We start from the raw sequence: 25,279 nt of genomic DNA on the forward strand, positions 1-25,279 counted from the left end.
ACATTATAAGTAAAAAATTAGTAGAAAAATACGAAAATTACTAAAATTCGTAACAAGACTCAAGATAGAAGGAAGAATCTAGATTACTAAAGTAATTATAATAAAAAAATTTACTATATCATCAAATATAAAAAAATTAACTTTTTATCGTATTTTAAAAATATGTGATTTAATGTCATATGCTTTTCTTTGATACTCTTGTAATTTAGTACTGGTAATATAAAAAATAATCAAATATCAGATAGACTTGGGGGCATCTTTGGATGATGTGATAAAAAATTAAGATGGATTGGTTATGATGAAATTGAAAACAATTATGATAGTTATTTTTTATCCAGACTCTAAAGAGGAACGATTGTTTAGTAAAATAATACTAATACTATTTTCACAATTGAAAATAGAAAAAGTGAAATACCATCCTATACGAATTATAGCATCTGGAAGCGTCCCCTTTTTTAAAAATAATTATTTATAACATATATCAAAATTTTATTATAATGTTTATTCGTGGATTTAAAATTTTTTTAGCGTAATTTTTAAATTAAGGAGAGGGTTTTATCAATAATTAATGAAAGAAAATTATCGTCTAGAAATCCGCCGCCTACACTATTTCAATGGAAGTGCGTGGGGCTGTCTACGCCACTGTTATTACATTAAGAAAGAGAATATTGAAAATTGACAATAATATAAAATCCTTAATAATAAAAAAATTAGCAATTTAATTAAAACTTATTGTATTAATAACTATATTAAAATAAAAAGCATAAATTTAAAAGAATATAATAATAATAAAATATAATTATTTTAAAAGAAAAACGAATAATTGTATAAAATGTGAATAAAAAAAAGTAAAAACTATTTAAACCTAATGTGAAATCTTTTAACAAATAAAAAATTTTTGGAACGATTTGATTCGTATGGGCATGAGATTATTTTTTTATTGATTATAGTATTTCTATCATTTACCTTTCATGATCTTAAAAAACTGAGTATTAATTATCATGATTATATTGTAGATTGATGACATAATTACTAAAGTTGCTATATAATTAAACATGTTATACATAGTTTTAGCATGAGAAGATCCAAAAATCGATTTTTGAAGTGTTTTTAGAATGTCATGTAATATACATTCCTTATAAATTAATGTCATATATAATGAATATCCTCTTTTAATGTTTCTATTTATTTTTGAATTAACATTAGAAGATTATTAATTTTTATAAATTAAATTATTTAAAATTAATGTATTATATAACAAAGTCAGAAATTTATTAATAGAAACTTCTTCAGTTTTAAAAATACAAAAATTCTTGTAGATAATTTGATAAATATGATTATAAAAAAACTTTAAAAATAAAATAAATGATAAGAGTGAAGATGCTAATATCAGAATGCATGATATTTATACAGGAAAAATGTAAATTATTTAATAGTTATTTTATCTTAACTGAGAAAAAACTATTGATAATATTTATTTGGGAATCGGGATTATAAAATAGCTTGATTCCTGACTTAATATAGAAGTACGAAACTGATTCGTTAATTTCTTTTAGCATTTCGCACCGGAAAATCAAATGATCAAGAAAATTTTTTTAAACTTATAAAATATTATCATATAACAATTGCCGAAATTAATAATACAAAAAAGAAGGCCTAAAAAGCCATATTATTAAGAATTAAATTTTTTAAAAATGTTTATCTAAATGATAAAATTTAATTTTTATATTATATATATGGATGATTAGACATTAGCATTATGGTCTTTGAACATATAAGGTTTTCATATAATATTTAATCCGTAAAAGTGATTATGAAAATTATTAAGGGTTTGTGCTAATTATAACGGAAAGTTACGGTTTCACTTTGATTTTATTAATAATAAAAAATATATCCTGAGAGAGAATCAAATTTTCGATAGTGAATATCAAAATTGGTGAAATAAAGTAAATTAAAGTAAAAAATAATTCAAAAAAAGGTATGAAAATAAACATTGATCCCTAATTTGACTAACTAAAAAAAATAAGAAAAATAATATTCTGCCACAACTCCACAAAATTATTTTTAAAATTTAAATTATTTAAAAAGTATTTTAATTTTTACATCAAATATTTTTTCAGAACCGTTGGTTAAAAGAATTTTCGATTCTCTCTCTATAAAATTTTGGTATAATTGGTTTAGTTTCCTTAAATAAAGTCAATTTAGAATAAGAAAAATGATTTATTTGTTAATTTTTATTTTTTGGCTAAATATATAACAAAGATAATTTCTTGCGGACAAAAAAAATTATATATTCTTTAGAAGACACACTGAAAAATAATAATATAAGTTTCAAACTATATATATATCTTAACAAAAAAATATTAACTTTTAAATCTAATAAATTTAAAAAATAAAATAATATATTGCTGTTTAGTTTTAATGATCGTTGGTCGGTATCTAATTTTTTTTAGCTTGAGTGCCAAGGAAAAAAACAAAAAAAAATTCTGAAGAAAATCCATTAATTAAAATTTAATTTGTAATTTATTAGAAAAAAAATTTGATGTTTTTATTTGAAGCAAAATTTTTCAAAAAAAATAAATAATGTGATATAAATTTCTAAAAAATAATTTTTATTAATAAGAAGTGAAGAAATGGAGAGTAATATTATATTGAAAGTTTAAATCTCGTAGGAATTGATTTTTTAAAATATATTTATAATTAAAACCAGGATTATGAAACGGTTTAATAGTCCATTAGTTTTTGAATGCCTAACTAGTAAATAATAATCATTATAAATGATATGATATCTAAAATGACTGTACAAGATTGAAATTACTAATTCAATATATTCTACTAATGGGCGAAAAGCTTTTAATGACACTCCAAATCTTAAAGCAAACATTTCCCGATTATAAAAGATAAATCTTTATATGTGTAAGGCTCCTAAAAGGCGTGTTACTGGTTGAAACGCTTCCGGATGCCGTGGTCTTAATAGAGCCGCTAGTTATATTATGAGAAAATTCTTATTTTTGATATTTCGACATTTTCTATACAATTTAAAATTAAATTTAAACCTGTAAATAATATTGAAATAAGACAATAGGGATAAAAAGAAAAAGAAAATCATGATTAAAGATAAAATGAAGATCATCACACAAGTCAAAACATTTAGAGTGATATAATGTCCTTCGTTGCGGTAGGTTTCTCTACATTTGTTCTTTTTGGAGAATTCAGCTTGGGAAATTGCCTTGGTTATTATTGTCAAAATTGAAAATATTAAAAAAAAAATTACTCAATAATTTTTTTACTTTTCAGGCGGTGTTTATTTTAACGTTGACAATCTGCGGTACTATTGTGTTTAATAAATTTATATTAATTAATCCATCGAAATATATTGAAAAACTATACACAAAATTATAGCTCCTCTATGACCAAAAAACCCGCTAAGTACTCCTTATGGATGATTTGAGAAGCAAAATATAAATTTGCTAATCCTTTATAATGATAAAATGACCTGTTATTTCTAATAATAAAATATTAAATCTAAGTTTAGAATCAACAATGTAAATATCAATTTTTAGATAAATTAAGGTAAGGTCATTTATTTGATGAAAGAAACTAAGGATTTGACGTAAATTTGAGGGAACGCCATTTTTAATATAAAATTAGAGTTAAAAAAAGGGTGTTAAATATTTTTGAGCAAATATATGATTCACTCATTTTTCTTATATTACACATCAAATAAATTTTCAAAATTTCACAAAGGAATTATCTTTATCTTTAATAGTTATATTCCAAACCCAACAATACCTGCTTATTTTTAAAAAATTAAGAAGGCTTTCTATTACTCTGCATTCCTAGTTAGAGCAAATTCGAGGGGAAGTATTCAAAAATCAATGTAAACTTTTTATACTTAGTTATTTGTAAATATTAAATTTTATGAAAATATGTTCAATTTAAACTTAAAATGTTGATTATTAATTTGTAGTAAGGAGGTCTGATGTGGACCGAAGTAGTTACATTTTACTTAAGCTCACATTATGCAAATAGCACAACCTATCCCATTTACCAATATATTAGTCTATTCCATAAAAATTAGATAATAATACAAAGAATCTTATATCCTGGCATTTATAACTAAAAAAAATTAAATATTATAGTTTGATATAAAAATCAATATTATGCTTATTATAATTTAAAAAATTTAATATAAACAATTTATTTTGATGTTAAATTTTTTAAAAATATATAAAATATTTTACAAATTTATTTTAATTTATAAATTAAGAATAGATATAAAGTTAATATCTTTTTTAAGTTTTTAAACATTTTGATAACATGATCTAAGCAGGATAAATGTTATTAAACGGTTTAATCTAGCCAATTTTTATATACGAATAACTCAGATTTTAGCAAAAAGTAAATTATCCCAGCTGAGATTCTCCCCAAATATTCTGAAAGGTTTGGACATCTAGCCAAATTTCGAGGCTTATATAATAATATTTTGAATAAAATCTTAATTTAAAAATTGTTAAAATCGAGTCGTTTAACATTAAGCAGAAGGGACCGACCTTAAGGGACTTTGATTAAATTATATAGAATGAATTTTCATTTAAAAAAATCAACCCGATTTTTTTTTAAATTTTAAAACAATTAAAATTTAGGTTAAATATTGGAATTTTTTTTTTATTAACTTTGAAATGATTATAATTTTAATAGGCTTAATTATATAATTTTTAGTTAGTCTAAAACTCTGGATCTAATCTATTTACAGTTAACCCAAACCTAAATATCCGAGTTAGATTGTGGCAATGGTCACGCCTTTATTAGTAGATTTAAAATCAAAACATAATTAATCACAAAATATTAGATTTATCATGGCGAATAATTTACTTCCTAAATACCGCAAAAAAATATTTTAACACACAAAATAATAATATATTCATTCGATAGAAATATTTTTTTCAGGGTTGTACTCTCTGTTAGGGGAGGGGGGGGGCTTTTTCCCAAAATACGAGTTCAATTCGAATGTTTATTATAGAAATAGGTTTCAAGTCATCAAATTTTTTTGCAATGTACTTTGTAAAAGTATGATATTATCTCAACGAAAAGCGAAAAAAAATACAAGAAAATAGAGGATTTTGGTGTTATTCTTAAATAGAAATATTTATAAAAAAAAATTAAAAGGAAAAATTAATATTTCTTTTTCTAGGTTCAACCTAAAAATTGATTTTTATTTAAAATAATATTAAGTGTCTTCTCCTTTTTATAAGTTTATAAAACAAAAATTCTCCTGGGGAGAGAGTATGGGGTAATTTTTTTTAAAACAAGAATATGTAGATTAAAATAAGACATGAATATATAATCAAGACATTAGCAACATAATATTATTTACATAAACAATTTTCCCTCGAGGGAATAGGATTATTACTCCCTTTCCCCTTGCTATACCTATGTATTCTCGATAGTAAACGTGCCTCCCCCTTTTTCATATTATTCAGCTTATATTTTGATGTAAATTTAATTTAGGAAACAATTATTTTGGCATTCAGTATATTAAAGGCATTTATTTTATTAGTAGAATATTGGATGTTTTTAAGATTAATTAAAGTAAACAATATATATATGGTTTTTTTTTCTAATTTCTTATTTCATAATGGCTATTTATTTCAATATTTAAAAATTTAATAGAACTTTAAAAATATTTTTTTTAGTATAATAACAAAGATCGGTATTATTTTAGTTTTACCATTACATAATATGACAGGGGTTCCAGTATAAAAATTTTAAGTAAATATATCTTTTTTTTTCATATATATCTAAATTTTGAGATTTTTTCTTATATATAAATTATAATTATATAGAAGGTATAAATTATTAAATTGACCTAAAATTTATTTGCTTATGATGTTATTTTAAGTATTTAATAACAATAAGCGCCACCTTACGGGTTATATATTATAAAAATACATTTTTGTAATTTTTATGAATATAATAATTACATTAAACTATATATTATTAGATTAAATAAAATACAATAAGATTTGCGTTTATAGTAATTAAAACTTAATTAGCAATCTAAATAATTTTTACCCGAAGGATGGAAATTTTTTTTAATCTAACATGCTTACTAAAGAGATTGGTTGTTGGTTCTAGATTTTTTTGTCGGCAAATTGTAGATTGAATATTATTTAATTATATATTTTAATTTTATTTTTTTAAATTATCATAAGAAAATGAATATCATATCAATTAATAGAGTATATAAAACATTTTTATCTAAGCATTTGTAGTTTACCTTGGCATTTGAGGCATTTGCAGTTTAGTCAAACCTATATTTTACCATATTATTAAGTTTTTGTCAGAATATTAAAAGAGCTTAGGTAAATTATAGAATTTTATCTCTTTTGGTCGTGGTAGTGCAAATATAAACCCAAAAGGAGTTGATCATATAAAATGAAACCCACACTAATATATTATTAAGATATTTATAGCGGTGTGGAGGTTGTATCTTTAAAAAAAAATTTCACGCATTTATTAAAAATACGGTATTATATTAATTTTATGAAAAAACTTAAAGGGGGCTACCAAATTAGATTTTGCCTCGGGCCGTCAAAACTCTCTGGCGCTGGATATTATATTATTTTCACCAATTAAATATTAATTATATAAAATATTCTTTTTGATAAATAAATAAAAAACTATACTAAAAATTTAGTAAATGAAATTTATAAATATTTGCCTTCAAATAATATATTTTGCTTTTTCTTTCCTTTATTTGTTTGAGAGCATTTTTTGTCAAAAGATCAGTTGTTTTTTTTTCCCAATAATTTTTAAAACCTTAGGGTATCTTCGTAAACTAGTTATAATTAAAAATGACAACATATTTTATTTTTAAAAGTTACCATGACTTGGAAAAGGTTATAAAGAGTTTACATTTATAAGTGACAAGCTATTTTTTTAATGATCATTCTGGAAGGGGAAAAAATTGTATACAAAAAGAAACTCAAAACTAGTAAAGTTTTTTTTTATTCCTTTGTACTTATCTAATACAATATATTAATTAAAATCAATTTTTGATTTTAATGCCCAAGAAATGGTCATTAAAAATGTAGTATAGTCCATAATATTCATTAAAATATATTAAATATTAATAAGATAAAAGACAAACACGAATAAATTCTATGTCTAGTATATTTTAAATAAGACTCATTAAATTCGCAATTATATTAAAAGGAACAAAGAAACATTAATAAATACAAAAATAAAGTAAAGTAAATTAAATTAAAGATATTTATTTATATTTTATATATGAAGAAAAATTTGTCATTATTTATTACCTTTCAAAATTTAGAATTTATTAATAGAAAAAAATCAAAAGTGTTTTCAAAGTTAGTCAATAATTAAATAAATATTTTTTTTAATTAACGAATAAGATATTAAAAGGAGTATATTACGGGTTTTACCTTTCTACCGCCATTAAATTATCTGACGACACTTCATTTTGGTTTCGTATATTTTAGTCTAACTTTAAAATTTTATAAAAATTTCTGTCCAAAATATTAAAAATTCGATTCGCAAACTTTAAAACTCTATCGAAAAGAAGAATTAGCCTTTTTTAATAGGAAATTAAATAGCATTAATTTTACTAAAATTTTCAATTTGCCAAAAAAATTAGTATTTATTAATTTCTTTTTTTTTTATTTGAGCCTTAAATGAACATTGTTTCATTTCAAATAATATGTTACAGAGAACAAAAAAACAAATATATTTGTGATTCGAATAATATACACTCAGTAAATTGAATATTATATTTTTTGTATATTGTTCCTTTGAAAGGCTGTTAGTGGAAAAGGATCGTCTATCTATTTTTTTTAGAAAAAAAATGACAAGATAATTATAAATTAACTCATTTTTTAACATTATATGAGTTGAAATATTGTTACGGCTAGTGATAATACACATCAAACTATTTGCTAAAACAACAAATTTTGTGGAAATTTTATCCTCACTTATTTTTTAATATTTATTAACGGAATCGTGGTAGAGTCCGATCTTATATATATATTATCCCCCCAAGTATTGAAACATCAAGCTGGCTTTAGAAAGAAAACATTATCCTTGTTGGATTAGAATCTAGGTCTATAGTTAAGTAAACAACGCCTACAATAGACGATATATGAAAAACAATTTTTCAGACATAATAATTAATAAATGAAGGCTATAAATATTTTATGAAAAAATTAAAAACATCACATGCTCGATTATCATTAGTCTATTGTTAAATTATAATATAGCTGTGATGGATAAATGGATAATCACAGCTAACTTCAAGACCTGTAAGATCAGTAAATATTGAATTCAAGCTCAAGTTTGGGAAGGTTATTTTTCTTTCTATGGTCAAACTTATTTTATATTAGACACGTAATTCTTCCAGTGAAATATCAAACTAAGGTTTCAGAGTTGGAGAACGGTGTTTAATCAATATCTGCTTATTTTGCTAATTTCAAAATTTTTTCAGAAAAAAATTGACATAATCTGCTTTATCGTAGAGCACTTACATGATTAACAAAGATATGGAGTAGTATTGGCCTATATTAAAATATTATTTGGGGAGTTTAATTAGAAAATGGGGAGTATTATTAATTACTTTGGACATTATTTAATTTAAATGAGTAGGGTAAAAATTATTTGGTAAGTTTTATTTTTGGCAAGTTATTAATTAATTTTCAAGTTTTTTTTATTGACTTTTAGGAAGTTTTTATCTTAGATACGCAGAAATTTTTTAAGTAAAATCTATTAATATAGTTCTGATTTATAAAATTAAATAAGTGGATATATTTATTAATAAAATAATATAAATTATTTATTAAATTATATCATATTTCAAATAATTTAATTTAAAATTAATATTTTAAATCTTTTTAATGAAATTGTATTCAAAATAATTCGAATAAGAAAACAAGAAATCGATGAATTTCACAAGGAAAGCGTATTTTATATATTTTTAATTTTCTTTTAAGATTAAAAGGTTTACCAAATATGTGCAGGGTATTTGGGTTAATAAAATTTATCATTATTTAGTAATTTATTCACCCAGGATTTGGTGTATCCTAAAAGTTTAACATTTTGTAATTATTTTATTTTTTGTATAAAATAAAAACAATAATGCCATCTTATTCTAATTATTTTGAATATAATAGTTATATTAAAAAGTTTAACCATTTGTAATTAGATTATATGAAATATAATTATTATATGAAATATAATTATTATATGACCTTATAATTAAATAGATGCAATAATTATATTATAAGAAGAGAAATCTGAACATTCATATCGTATATAAGTAATTACCTGCCGAATTTCGGTTTACTTAGATTTTTTAAATCTATTTTTATATGGTTTTTAAAAGGTTTGAAATCACAAATACCAAGGTAGGCTGCAAGGGTGATATATCCTCTATTAATTGAATTTTCTTATGATATGAACAAGTTAAATAATAAATAACTAGATATATTGAATAGTAAGATAAATTAATAATTATATTTTACACAAATCTTTTATTTAATATAACTATATTTAAAATATAAAAATACAAACGCCATCTTGCGAATTGAATATTATTATTATATATTTTAATAATTTTTAAAATACGATAGAGGATATAAGTATATTTTTTTTTATTATTATTTTCGCTAAATAAATTTTTAATTAAATGAAAGAATTATATTTAAAAAAAATAAAAATGAAGCTTAATATATTATTAGTACATGGTACGAAACTTTGAGTAAATTTATGGAATTAAATCAAAACGTGTATTCCGGAACCTTCCCCAAACGTTACTAAAAATATAAATAAATTTCTTATTTATTTCTATAATTAAAATATTAAATATTTTGATCAATATAATAAGTTGAGTTATTTTAAAATTTTTTTATAATAATAAATAATCATATTAAACTATCAACTAAAAAAAAATTTCGAGAGGATCGTCTAAAATGAATTGATAGAATACTGGGAATCCAATAAAATAAATCCTATACTATATATCAAATGACCCAAATCCTAAGCGCAACTCCATATAGCCTGGTAAGTGTTAAACATGCTCAAATTTATATTAACACCGCAAAGATCCAAAATAGATTATAATCTTTTAGAAAATATATTATTGCTTCAATGCATTAATTGATTCATTTAATGATTAAATAAAGATTAATTGAAATGTGTAGATTAAAAAAAAAATATTTATAGTAACGTTCCAAAAGCTGGAAGACCCAGATGAAATTTTCTTGCGGAACCGGAATGAAAACGCAAAAATTGTCATTTGCACGGCCCGGATTTATTTTTTTTTAAATTTTTCAGCGTGTTTTGTATTTTAGGCTCGGTCCTAGTTGTTTTTGAAATTATATTATATTTAATTTTTATATTTTATAATGGCGATTTAAAATATTTGGTTTTAAATTCTGCCCAACCCAGTCCGGGTATTTTTTTAAAAAAATATTTAGGCTGGGCTAGGATATTTTAAAAAAATGAAACGGCCAGACTTGTGTGGGCCGGGCCTGCAGATTTGATATTTTATAGGGAAAAACAACTAAAAAATACATATATAAGTAAACAGGGATCAGAAAAAAGGAGTTAAACCTTTAAAAATAAATACATGCGGGAGAGGTAAAAAACTCTTTATTTTTTTTAAAATTAAATTCCTCCAAAGATGAATCTTGAACAAATAAACCGAAAATAACAACTCATTTCGGCGTATGCTAACCAGTTAATAAAAGGTAAATTACAAAAAATAAATAAATACACCTATATTGGAATTTCTAAAAAAAATTAAATTTAAAATATGTAATCTCCGTAATCTAAAGATCGTTTTCATAACATCTTTAATGTTAGGATGTTTTTTTCTAAAAATTTTCATATCATCATAATGTATTTAATTTTAAGGAGATTATCTGTTCTTATTTATGTTTTAAAAAAAAATCTTCAAATTATTGGGCAAAAATTCTATTTAAGAAAAAATTTGATTTCATTTTAAAAGATTCTTAATGCGTGAAAATTGCAAAAGATTTACTTATATATTTTTTAAAAAAGATTTGGGAATTTTTAGGTTAAATTTTTAATCAGAAATAATTTTCAAAAAAAAAAAATCTTCAAAGATTTTGGCCCAAAAATTTTTTTTCGAACTATGCTTAAAAATGGGACATCTTTTAATTGATTATTTTATGATTCTTTTATTTTGATAACTTTTTAATAAAACTGGTTAAATAATTTAACGTTTTATTCTAATGAAGCCACTATCATTTATTTTTTGATAATAAAAATAACCCCCAAAAATAATAGTCTATTTCAAAATTTAATTTTAAAATCGAGTTGTTATAGAAAAAAATTACATAATATAAATTTTGGAATTATGGAAATTTAAAAAAATGATCCATTTTGACAAATTCGTGAGCTATATATTTTGATTTTTTTTATAACGAGTTAGTCATTATAATATATTATTCATTACAAATTAAATTTTTAGATAATTCTTTATTTAAATGTATAAAAAAAATATATTTTGGACAAATAAATTGAATTTAAATCTCACGAGATATTCATATAGATTAGGGGCAATTGGAAAAAGAGTGTTTAATTATATAAAATAATTATTTTATATACTTGTATATATTTTTTGAATATGATAATATAGATAACAAAATGAGACACAAAAACATTTTTTAGATAACAAGTCATTAGTGCATAATTACTTTATCATTTTGTGTGATAATTAACACGTAATCACGCTATATAATAATATTTAAATTGACCAAAGTAAGCTTAATGGATAGAAGATGAATCAAGCAGAGTTTCTAAGAAAATTAATTTTCCGCGAATCCTAATTTGAAACGAATGCATACATATATATTTTGTAATTTATGAAAATCTAAATTCAGCATAAAGTTTCAGAAAATAACAATTTTAGTTTCCAAATTTTTTAATAAATTTAAGAAGGTGGATCTAAGAGCGATATTTTAACTTTGTGGCTATATTTTTTCTTAAAAATGAGAAACTGGCTACAGGCTATGAAATTATCAAAATACATAAATTTAATAAAATTTTTACACAAAAAAGAAAGAAATTTATCAATTAATAATGTTGTTGCTCTGTTGAGAATAATTAACATTTCTTATATTAAAAATGATTTTTGTTTATAATTAAATTGGAATAAAATTTTTATCCGAACATTTACAGACCGGAAATAGCTTTAATTAACATTATTAATATTGTAGCAAGATTACTTCAGGTATACCTATCACCCGTTCTATCTCCACAGCTAGGGCTAACGATGCAATCAACAGTGAAACGGTGAGTTCTTCAACTACAATGTTGGATTGACGAAAATACGAGGACTAATTTCTAACCTGAAGGCACCCAACCGCCTAGGATCCCCACGCAATAAGAATTTACCATTCATAAATAGTATATGATTTCTTAAGGGGAAAGGGTATAGTTTTTTTGTGTGTTCGGTTGTTATTGCTCTGGCAGACCAGGGGAGGTCTGTGTGTTTGGTAGCCCTAAAAAGGGCTTTTGCATAAAGGTACCTTACTAATAGTGAATTCTCATTACATGGGAATCCTATGTCGTTGGGTGCGTCCAGGTTGGAACTCGTTTTACTGTTGATCATATTGTTAACCATAGCTATGTAATGGAAGGGGTGATAGTCTATGTGAAGTAGTCTTGTTACAATATTAATAATGTTAAATTAAGCTACTTTCTATCTGTATAGACTGGTAATAATTTTATTCGAATTTATTTATAAACAAAAATTATTCTTGAAACGACTTAAACTAAATTTGTCTAATATCCAAAAGATTTCAACCTATTATAAACGAAAGTCTTTAAATTGTTCAACACCAATAATACAGTAGAATTAAATGAAGGAGTTGGTTTTCGGAATATAAATCCCGTATTTTGAAGTCTCTTTAAAACTCTTTAACTGCATGAATATTCCATATTTTTATAGGTTCAGGAAATAAACTCGTAATTTACAAAATTATTGTTTGATTTTTTAGGTTAAAATATAAGGCATTTTAATTGTTAAATTTGCTTGAGAAGCAAATTGTTTTGTGCTATAATGTATAATTAGGAAATTTTGAAAAAGATGAGCGCCCTGCTAAGGTAACATATGGAATCCTATCTTTATTCCTAAAATAATAAATAATTAAGGGTTTTGAGTTATATTTTGTAAATTTTAGCATTTTTATCTCAATTTTCTAAAAATGAACAACGAAATCTAATTTGGTCTTTATTAGATAATATCAAAATTAATCGGCTCCTAAATAAAAGATAACCTATCTATCTCATATAAACTAATTAATTGAGATTCTGGTCATGAATGGTTACCAAAGTGCCTCTGAAAAAATAATAACTTTGAACATTACTTTAGGAAAATTTGAAGTTACCAATGCATTTAACTCTTTATACCCTGTTTCAGCAAGAAGTTCTCTAATAACATGACATCCATTAATTCAGCATGCTTCAAGTAAGGTTCTCTTATTTTTCAATTACTGCAATAAAGGACATATTCTATTTTGACTAGGTATACAAAAGATTATACAAAATCTTAACAATAAATAAATCATCATTAAATATATGAAACCTTGATAATGATCTATGGAATATTAAGACAACGGGGAGATAGAGAACGAATGGCAAGTGTGGAGAGAAGTAAAACGCTTATAATATTTACTCCTAAGAGCTAGCTAGATATCTAAAAATCTGTGAAAATAGAAATGGGAACTAGGCAAACTACTTTCTTAAAAAATTGTTTATAACTTTGGTATCCTTATATATTTCGGGAAGTACTATATATCAATAGATACCTACAACTATTTTTTACCAGATCCCTAAGAATAACTTTCTGGTTTTCAAATATATATTACATAAGTTGAAACCTATTTTTTAAACCTAGAATACCCTGGGTCGAGTGGCAGGAGATGACTGGAACAATAATCTCATCTTTTTCTAATTTTTTAAGATAAGACGGAAAAATAGTAAAAAAAAAAATTTGTGCATATCCTGTAATGAAGATAACAAAAAAATTAAGAGAGGGGAAGAATGGATACAATGTGAAAGGTTTTCAGAATAATAAAACGGGACATGTGGAATTAATAAAACTCTACCCATGTGTATAGATTAATATTTTTTCAAATATAACTCCTATCATTAAATTATCAATTTTATTTAATATCCATGGGGTTTATTTGTCATTCTACCCCATATGGCTTGCTATCGAACCCGAGCAGGGTCATGATGGCAAAAAATTTATGCCACTAAATCTTAAATAGTTTGTTTTATAGCCTAATGTTTTTTATATCATATAATACAATTATTGAATTAAAACGAGATTAATTTATTACAAAAGCGCAAAATTTATGCAATCCGAACCCCGTTCCCTAATATAAAATATAAATATTATGATAACAAACGTAATTTTTTAAAATTGTTTTCTATAGGATCTTATTAATGTAACAAAAAAAGAATTACATATTTTACCACTTTGTCTCATTATGCATACTAACACTTTTATCTTTTCTTGTCAGATTATTTTTGATATTAAAATACCAAATGTGAGAAATTAAAATGAAATATAATGAAACAGGCTGAAAAAATTCTCTGCGTGATTATCTGGGACTATATAAGTGAAAAGGGGGTAGGGGTTGCTTTACTGGTTACATATTTATATTTTAAACTACATATTTTAGTTTACTAACCAAAAAATATGCTACTTTTCACAGAATATGAGTTTTAAAAAAATTGAGTAACCCTCATCAAAATCTTCCAATTAAGGTTATAGGTAATAAAATAAATGTAGAATTATAGGTCAACCATGAAGGGGGGGGGATATTTAGTCAACAAGCCTTCCAACTCATTGTTTTAAATTTAATAACCCAGACATTTTATTTGAGAAAATACAATGACCCCATTTTATTACATGTCACGAGACTGTAAAAAACATACATCTCATCATATATTATATAAATGCATTCTAACACTTTCTGCTTTATATTCTATATTATGTTAATATTTTATTCTAGGGTCTTGCTTGGATTTTTCACATTCCAACTTTTTTCTAAAAATATGAACTATTTTGTAATTGACAAAATATTGCTTATCTAGTATTTCAAAATAAAATTTAGTTGAAATGTATTCCTAATTGTGTTCATCAAATGAGCTGAACAATTTAGCATAATATAACTAATATATTGAAAATAAAAGGAAGACATTTATTTATATTAATATTTTTATTTAGCAAAGAAGGTTAGAATATCTAAAAAATTAAGATGAGTTTATAAGCTCCTTAATCTGCCACAAATACAATAAAAAATTATAGTGCATTTTGTATAAAATTATATTGCCAAATATGTATTATGAAATTTAATTAATAAATTTTTATTTATTGAATAACAATATAATTTATTAGAAAGATTTCACTTTAAAAATATTTATAATGTACATTTATCGGATAAACGATGATAAAAACATATATTAGAAATATATTAAAATTATATTACCAAATAAGGAAAATGAAAAGTATTATAAATTCTACAGGTGATACCTGCTGATTCCTAATAAACCCACCTGCCCATTATTAAAAATCATTTTTAACTCAATCGCCGGCCGGCCATTTTTTAAATTTTTTGTCCCACGGGCCCTATTGTAATGAATAAATTTATAGAACTTGGTTGGTTGAAAAAGTTTTATTAGGCATAAATCCACTTGCGTCATAATTTAGTATAGTGTTGTTAAATGGCAATTTGGGTCGAATTTTAAAAAGACCCGATTAAGAGGCTAAAATATTATCTGTAAACCTGAGAATTTGCTCATAGATTGCAGAAAGGCATGACCTTTATTGCCAAATCTTGAGGCTTACATAATATTATTTTGGCTAAAAAATCTTAATCAGGCCGTTTTTAAAAGTTGAACCAAATTGGGGAGTTTAACAAACCTAACTTCATATATATTAGGGGAGACTGGGGTTAGTCGAACCAATCTTTACAAAATTGGCTATGACTCCTATTTTTATATAAAAATAATATAAAAAATAATATATGATTGGATATCGAAAACTATATTCTATAAAGGTGTCTTATAAAAAATCTTAAGAATATAATCTTTTTTTTCTAATTATATTTTTTGTAAAAGTAAATATTTTGTTCAACAAGCCCCAATAGCGGGGTAAGGCAAACCACTTCAAGGGGCTTCCTAAATATTAGTTTTCTTAGGCCATAATAAATTGAAATGCATTTTTATTTATTTATAAGGATATGTATAGAATAATTTTATTGTTTTATTGTTTAAAATATCATAATACTTATAAATTGAAGCTAATTATATATAAAAATTGAAACTTAATTTTGGCTAATTTAATAAACATTTTGGACATATAAAAATATGAATTTTAAGGAGAGATTAAGATTTCTTAGCATAAATCCTAAATACCAATCATAAACAGCCATGAAATTGCTTTATCAAGATTTTAAAATTTTTTTCATTATTTACTGCCATAATTGAGGTGTATGGTTTAGCAAACCCCGCTAGCTCCAAATTGACAAATCATGATTAAAATAATATCTAGATTTGATAAATACTCATAAAACTTACCCAAATTATAGAAGAATGTTTAAACTTTGTAATAAAATTTAATTTACATATAAATGATTATATATTTTAACAAAAATTAAAATTCCGCTATGTAAAAATCTTTTAAAAATTTCAAAATTTTATTTTTTAAATAAAAATTTCAAAATTTTATTTTTTAAATAAAAATTTCAAAATTTTATTTTTTAAATAAAAATTTCAAAATTTTATTTTTTAAATAAAATTTTTAGTAATTAATTATTTCAAAATATTTTTTGTCCATAGATGTATACTAATGAAAACTATAGGATAAAATTTTAACCTTCTGGGTATTTAATTTTAAAATGAGATTAAGTGGTTTGTCAAGCCCCAGGGTTGACCTCCCAGTCTCCCCTATGTCATAGGCTTAGCAAGGTTTTGAACAAAGCTCTCAAACTTAAATCATTGATAACATTTTTTAATTTTTAAAAACCAAATTATGCCAAACATTCCAACATGTATACAATGCATGACCCGTAATTATCTGACAATTTACTATGAACTATTGAACTAACCTTATTTCTTATTATTAATTCATATCTTACATTTCATAAAAATTATGGTGTCTGAAATTGACAGGGTGGATACACTATACATGCTAAAAAAATTCCGGCAAAATCAAATCTTATAAAATTAAAAAAGGCTCATTTTATAAAATTTAAATTTTAAAATTCATTAAAAACCCGGGTCTATGAAACATAGTCCTTAATTTGCAAAACCCCCTATGACATATGTTTTAAATTAATTATAAGGTAAAAATATTTTTCATATTCATACACTAAATTTATTTTAGCATTTATTCTCCTATATTTTTAATTTTCTTAATCTTTCCATAAATGATAGGGGAAACAAGAGTACTAGGGATAAAGAAGCATGCAAAGATACTCGCAGGAATTTCCCATTGACTATATTTATAAGGTTTTTTATTGCTTTTATTTAAAATATAAATTATAAACATTAGGATGATAATCGATATTAATATAAATATTATAATATATATATTTTAAACAATTTATGAATAAAATTTTCAAATTGTGTGTCATCTTAGAATAAAATATTATTATAGACTCTAATATGATAAATATTTACCATAAATATTAAATTGCTTCACATTTTTTGAAATATTTTCGTAAATATCATTTTAAGCGAATAGAAATGCCACACCCCCCTCACTCCAATCTCACTTTTCCCTACAAATATAAACAAAAATATAAAAGAAAAATAAGCAAAAGTTATTAATTTTTAAAATGATTCCAAAATATTTAGAATAAAAGCATTTTTATAAAAAAAAGTGAAAAATCAATTATTTTTAAAAAATAAACATATTCAAAAGTATGCAATGTCTTAAAGATCTCCAATAAAATTTATGGGCATAAAACCAAAATAGTGTCCCCACCCTTCCCACCTTAATAAAATCCTGGCTATGCCTATGCATAACATGCGCAACGAAACCTAATTTATATTTCGGTAGCCATAAGGAAATTTAGTGCCCGCTTGTTTGACTATGGATTTACAGAGGTAGAATTATTTTAATTTTCTATCACATAGGCGACTGGTTTTTCTTGGGTAAAAAAAACATTATAATTTTTTATTAGAAGATTTCTGATTTTTAAAATAAAATATAATATGTCTATATGCCCATTATCCTTATTAAAATAAATGCTGGTTTCTTGAAGCTGACAAATAATATGTCTCAGGAGACACGAATATAATAACTAAGCAAATAATAAATATCGGTATGTTTGTATTATACTCGTAATTCATCATTCCTTTCGCCTTATATATGCAATCTTTAAATTTAATTTTCCAGAAGAGGGCAAAACTTTTAGATAACATAAATATTCTTTAAAATAATACATACAAAAAATTACGCTTAATTTTATCGAGGGAGGACAAATGCTTAGAGTGGCTCTGGGTGATCACATATGTTTCAATCAGAGTGAGTTTTATATCACATGATTAATTACTAGTGCTGTAAACATGCTCAACGTTCATTGACAAAAATCGAACTCGTTCTCGTTCAAAGTTCACATTCAAAAAAAGGGATGCACTCACGTTCATTCCAAAACTTTATGAATAATTTTTTTTTAAAATTTCATTTAATATTTATGTTAATATACTATATATTTTGTAACATAATTTAAAAGCCATTTAAAATTAATGTTTTAGTAAGGAATAAAGAAATATTTTTATTTATTAAAAAAAAAATTTCTTATTAATTTTTAATATAAAAACTTTTATAAATCATATAAAATTTAATTATTTATAAAATATATATAATACTTTAAATTGTATTCAACTACTAAAATATAAAACCCTTGATTAAAACTTAAAAATAAATTAGTTAATTTATGATGTCAACTGTAAAGAATATTTTATTTTAGCCATGGAAATAAATTCTGAATCAGATGATGATGATGATGATGAAATAACTACATCATGCTTAGGCTAATCTATAAAATAATAATAATCAGAATATGTTCGTCAAAAGAAAGGAAAGCATTCATGTCAAAGTTCGTCAAAAATAAAAGGACGTACTTATTTAAAAGAAAAACTTCGTAACGCATTCAAGAATGTGTTCATTTACAAAATTATTCATTAGTTTTTTCTTAAAATCATCTGGAGAGTGAGTGCATGGAGCCCAGAGTAAGGCACATCGGGATAAAATATAGTTTTTTACACTTATAAAACCTTTATTACCTAATGTGATATTAGATCTTTAGTGATTCCGTTAATATCCCTTATTAATGAAAAAATATTTTGTTATAAAGTATTTATATGAGCATATCAAAAACATAATTTGCTGAAAATAAATTGTAAATATCAGACGGTTAAGTTAGTCAGCTATGTCGAGATATTGGGTTTTCGTCAGAACTTTTATGAGAGATTTTACAAAATCTAGCCAGATGTGTCCTGACCTGCATCAAGATTTACTACCTGCTCTACCAAATATTTTTAATTCTAACTTTTGCTATTTTTCTTTCACACACTTATAGTGTATTGTATACATATTTGGGCGAGAGAATTGTTGAGGTTGGGTTGGAGGAAATTTTTTATTAACTTAAAATGATATTTACTAAAATAGTCAAATTTGTAAAAGAGGATTTCCCTTTATCCCCCCCCCCCCCCCATCGTCATCCACTTCTCCCTTCTTCGTCTATGCTAATAATATATGTTTAACATTTATTATTTAATTTATAAATCATCTTTTATACTAATATGAATAAATATTTAAATGAATATTAATGATATGTTTATAAAAATTTAATATGTAAAATTAGACATCCATAATTAGATGGTCGTAAACTTCATTTTAAAATTAGATTATGATATATTATCATAGAATAAAGTTAGAAATATTCTCATAATTTAAGGTTAAATACATTTATAAAAGATATTATATTATAAAATAAAATAATTTATGACAATATAGAATACAATTTACATCATTTTAAACAATTTTCAAGAAATATAAGATCTCTACTAAATATTAAAAAAATTTACATGATATATTTATTTATTCGGCCTTGTATATCTACAAATTTTAATATATAAAAAAGTTGCATTCAAGCAGGGATGTCTTGGTTTGCTAAATTGAGTAGTATAAACATGGTTACAATAGATAAGAAATTAGGTATGTGACATTACTTCACAATTTTTATAGAGTATGAATAATATATTCATATTTAGCAGAAACAAATAATTAATTATTCAATTTCAAATAATTCACATATTCGTTTTAAAACAATCTATATTTATAAATTAAAAATAAATATAAGGTTATATATTAAGAGCTATTAAATTTCCAATTTGTTGGGCTGAAGTTATTATAGCAGATTTTAATTGTATGTAAATAAAATCACTACAATTTGTCGGTAGATTAAATAACTGTTTTTACGATATAAGTTTAATTTAATATTGGCAATAAATTCATCATTTATTTCAAATAGTATATCATAACAGACATTATTTCTTGAGTATATTTATTGACAAACCTTCTATGCATTAAAATTGTAAATAAACCGTTAAAGTTATAGTATTCTACTAAATCACGAAACAATATTGAACTATGAATAGTCGATTATTTGTCATAAAAAATAATGCAAAAATGATACTACTAAAGACCAAATAGATAGGTCAAGATACATTAATAATATTTCTTTTAAAATTTTTTATAATATTCGTGTCGGGATTCAAATAAAATATTAACATATAATATAAATTTTGTAATCTTTTTTATTTACATATTACTAGTGCTGTAAAGTAATATTCAATAAAAGTAACACCGTTACTAACGGAGCTAACTTTTTTGAGAAAAAGGAATGACTGTTCTTTACTAGTTTTAAAGGGTAAGGTGTAACGCGTTTCTTTTTGAATAACGGTAAGGCAAAACATTACTCGCAATTTACTGTTACTTTAAATTTATTTTAAAAAATAAGAAAAAATTATTTAATCATAATATTTTTTTTCAATTTCATTCTATTTACTTAAATTTACAATTTCAAATATTCAAGGCGTTTAAAAAATACATATTCACTTTGTCTTAGATATAAATATTCTTTAGGATCTCCAGTGATTGTTTTAACTTTTTGCCTAAAGTTTTTGAATAAATTTTTTATAAATTTTATAAATAATTTTCATTTTATTTTATTTCAAAATCCTTTTTTTATGTAATAATCACTAAAATCAGCCCTCTGTCATTGGCAGCGGACTAGCTAAAATTATAAAATTAAAATAAATATAATTAATTCTATGACAAAAATTAAAATAAATTATAACTAAATTTACAATAATAATATTAAAAAATTTTGAGGAAGGTTGGCTACTTTAAACTAAATATCAAATATCATCAACTCGGTGTATGGATATTTATGGAATAAATATTTTAGTCCTCAATTGGTTCTATATTTTGTTACAAATTTAAGGTTAATTAGGAAGTATGAAAGCATAGATGTTCAGTAGGGGAGACTGGGGTTAGTCGAACCAATTTTTACAAAATTGGCTATAGCTATTGTTGTTTTATAGATAATATAAAAAATTATATATGATTGGATACCTAAAACTATACTCTATAAAGGTGCCTTATAAAAAATCTTAAAAATATATTTTTAAAATTTTATTTTTTGTAAAAGTGAAAATTTTGTTCAACAAGCCCCAATAGCGGGGTGAGACAAACCACTTCAAGGGGCTTCCTAAACCATTAGGTTTTTTAGGCCATAATAAATTGAAATGCATTTTTATTTATTAATAATGATATGTATAGAATAATTTTATTGTTTTATTGTTCAAAATATCATAATACTTATAAATTGAAGCTAATTATATATAAAAATTGATACTTAATTTTGGCTAATTTAATAAACATTTTTGACATAAAAAAATATGAATTTTAAGGAGAGATTAAGATTTCTTAGCATAAATCCTAAATACCAATCATAAACAGCCATGAAATTGCCTTTTCAAGATTTTGAAATTTTTTTCATTACTAACTGCCATAATTGACGTGTATGGTTTGGCAAACCCCGCTAGCTCTAAATTAACAAATCATGATTGAAATAATATCTAGATTTGATAAATACTCATAAAACTTACCCAAATTATAGAAGAATGTTTAAACTTTGTAATAAAATTTAATTTACATTCAAATGATTATATATTTTAATAAAAATTAAAATTCCGCTATGTAAAAATCTTTTGAAAATTTCATCAAAATTTTATTTCTTAAATAAAATTTTTAGTAATTAATTATTTCAAAATATAATTTGTCCATAGATGTATACTAATGAAAACTATAATAGGATAAAATTTTAACCTTCTGGTGTATTTAATTTTAAAATGAGATTAAGTGGTTTGCCAAGCCCCGGGGTTTACCTAACCCCAGTCTCCCCTACTATTAATTAGTGTATGAAACTCTTTATAAATAGTCTTTAAATATTCTTGGTTGATTCACAAATATCTATATTGATTTGTGATTTAATTAGTTGAAATGTAAAATAATATAATTCAAGCAATGCCAATATCCCTTATTTATTTATATTTCTTAATTCATTTCCCCATTTCGGATGTCCTTTATATGGGTTAGGGTTATTCAACATATATTTATGCATCAAAATCAATTGAATGTAAGAATAATATCTAAAAATGAATTTTGGATACACTGATATAAATAACCAAAAAATTTCAAAATAAAAAAAGTGATTCTCACATTTATACTTTATTTGCCCAACTCTATTTATTAAATTTCAATAATAAATTAATTTTTTAAAAGCCAAATTTTGACTTTGGACGCATTCCCTAAAAATTTAAAAATTTTATCTTTTAAAAATTCTTTATACTATGCCAAATAAATGGTGATTTTTCTTCTTAGCATTAAATATCATATGGATATACTTTTTACCTCAAAATATTCCTTATATTAAATCAGAAGGTTTAAAAATTTATAGATTGACAAAAAATTATCAAAGATTAATAATATTACAATTACACTTCAAAAAAAATACTCATAAAAAAATAACATATTGTTTAGTTAAATTAAGCTACCGACCCAGGTTAAGAAAAATTTTATTGTAATATAATTTTTAAAATTTGATGAATTTAAATTTTTATTTAAACATAAACAAAATATGTAAAGGAAGTTAACAGTCTCTTTACTAACCTAAAATTTATTATCAGTTATAATTATAGTACATTTGGTTTATCTATTTATATTATTAAAATAGTTTAATGTTTAAATTCTATAACATTATAGAGTAAGGTTTAAACGGTAAAACTAGCCTTCTAACATAATGAAATAAATATAGATGTTAATGTTAAAGTCTTATATTTAAATATACTGAACATTCAATATATGGTAAAAGTTTCAGTTAGCTCAAAAATAGTATTTTTACTTTTTATAATCATAAAATAAAAATTTTTTTAAGGATTTTCTTATAAAAAATATATTAAATTATTTGTTGATTGTTAAATAAGATATGTATTTAATTTTATTACTTTAGATCCAAAATTGTTGCTTTATCCCATAAGGTTTTATGAAATATTAATCTCTTCTAAAAGATACGCAATAATTATAATTAATACATAATTAAATAGGACTATTAAGTAATTTATAATTTAGCAATATATGATCATTAAATTTTTGTAGAAAAATAAATTTTAAAAATTAGGAAGAAAATTTATATATGATATTTATTAATTATTTAACAAAACATTAATAAGTTCAAAATAATATATTTTTTAATATATTTTTTTCAAATAATTTTCAAAAATATTTATATTCGTTAAAAATTTTTTTTTAATAAAATACAGAAATTTAAATCCTAAGACAAATTTATATGCATGCTAATTAATTATTGCTAAATAATAATTAACCAAGTTTTGGAAAAGATTTAGATAAGTGTAATGGAAAATTATATAAATAAAACCAAATATTTGACATTAAATAAAAAATTAATTCAATTCAAAAATTTGATCAAATTAATATATTTTTTAATTAATAAAAGGGATAGTGAACCATTTAAAAAATTCTTCTTAAAATTTTTTTTTTTAAAAAAATCAAAATCAAAATTTGAATTTAAAATAAATAGTTTATTTCAGACGAATAATAAAAATAAATTGAACTTATATTTTAATTAAATATAATCAATTAATAAAATAATTGGGATATGGAATCCATGGGAATTTGGAGTATCTCAATTCTATATAATTTACTTAGGGGCTATTTTAGAAATCTTATTTGACCAGAAATGGCGGGCATCTAATGTTTTTACAATAATTATAAAAATTAGTGTATAATTGTGATAAAAAAATTACAATTTATTAAATGATGTGTTAATGGGTAATGTTTAAACATATAGCCAAGGTAAAACTAAATTCCTGGTCGGTGAGTTCCAAGCCACTACAGAAATATTGATAGTGATAATATACTTATATAAAATTTAAATGATTGCTGAATGCCTTTTACGATAAAATTTGGCGTATTTTTTTAGGGGGGGGGGGTGAATACATCATCTTGTATTAACTTATGAGGGGATAGAATGCTCTGATTTAGTATACATATAAAGGCATTTAAAAATAATATATAGGCAAATATTATATGGCAATTGGTGGCAATTTCGATTTAAAAGAAATAAGAAGCAGAATCGAACGAATGACTGTGTAAAATATTTAAATTAATGTGCAATTGAAGATTTAAATCAAGAAATTTATATTTTAATATTTTCGAGTTATAATCTTAAAATAAAATACTATAAAACCAGTTAACACAAGATATATGGTGAGTAAAGGCATACCAGATATTTACTGACAGGGAACTTCTAACTCAAAAAATTAAAGTTCGTGCAATGATTTAAATTAAATTTTATAATTTAAGAATTGATGTTGAATTTGTTCAATTAAATCGACTTTTAAACCTCTTTTATTTTCAAAATATTCCCAGCCTTACCATTTCCCCCCTTTGTAATTTTTTTAGGTTAATATTTAAAAACCAATTCCACCTGAACTTCAATCTGAATCGTTTAAACTCAATTGCAACTTGAATCCTGCTAAAATTTTAAATAATGTTTTTATCCAAGGGTATAAACCGCTTGTAAACTACCCATTTAAAATGTTTTATAGTTAAAATTTCAATTTTGAG

The 25,279-nt window shown here is 23.2% G+C and overlaps 1 long non-coding RNA gene across 1 annotated transcript; it reads right to left on the reverse strand.

Annotated features, from left to right (window-relative positions):
* Positions 1-3,092: 3,092 nt before the first annotated feature.
* LOC135930487 (uncharacterized) lies at positions 3,093-23,667 on the reverse strand. The gene is made up of 3 exons (XR_010572787.1): positions 23,638-23,667; positions 3,291-3,331; positions 3,093-3,229 (listed from the first exon to the last, which is right to left on the reverse strand). It is a non-coding gene; the product is annotated as an uncharacterized LOC135930487 (long non-coding RNA).
* Between the last annotated feature and the right edge of the window lie 1,612 nt (positions 23,668-25,279).

This window comes from Gordionus sp. m RMFG-2023, chromosome 5, assembly GCF_954871325.1.
Source record: "Gordionus sp. m RMFG-2023 chromosome 5, tfGorSpeb1-WG-v2, whole genome shotgun sequence".
Classification (NCBI taxonomy): Eukaryota; Metazoa; Nematomorpha; class Gordioida; order Chordodea; family Parachordodidae; genus Gordionus; species Gordionus sp. m RMFG-2023.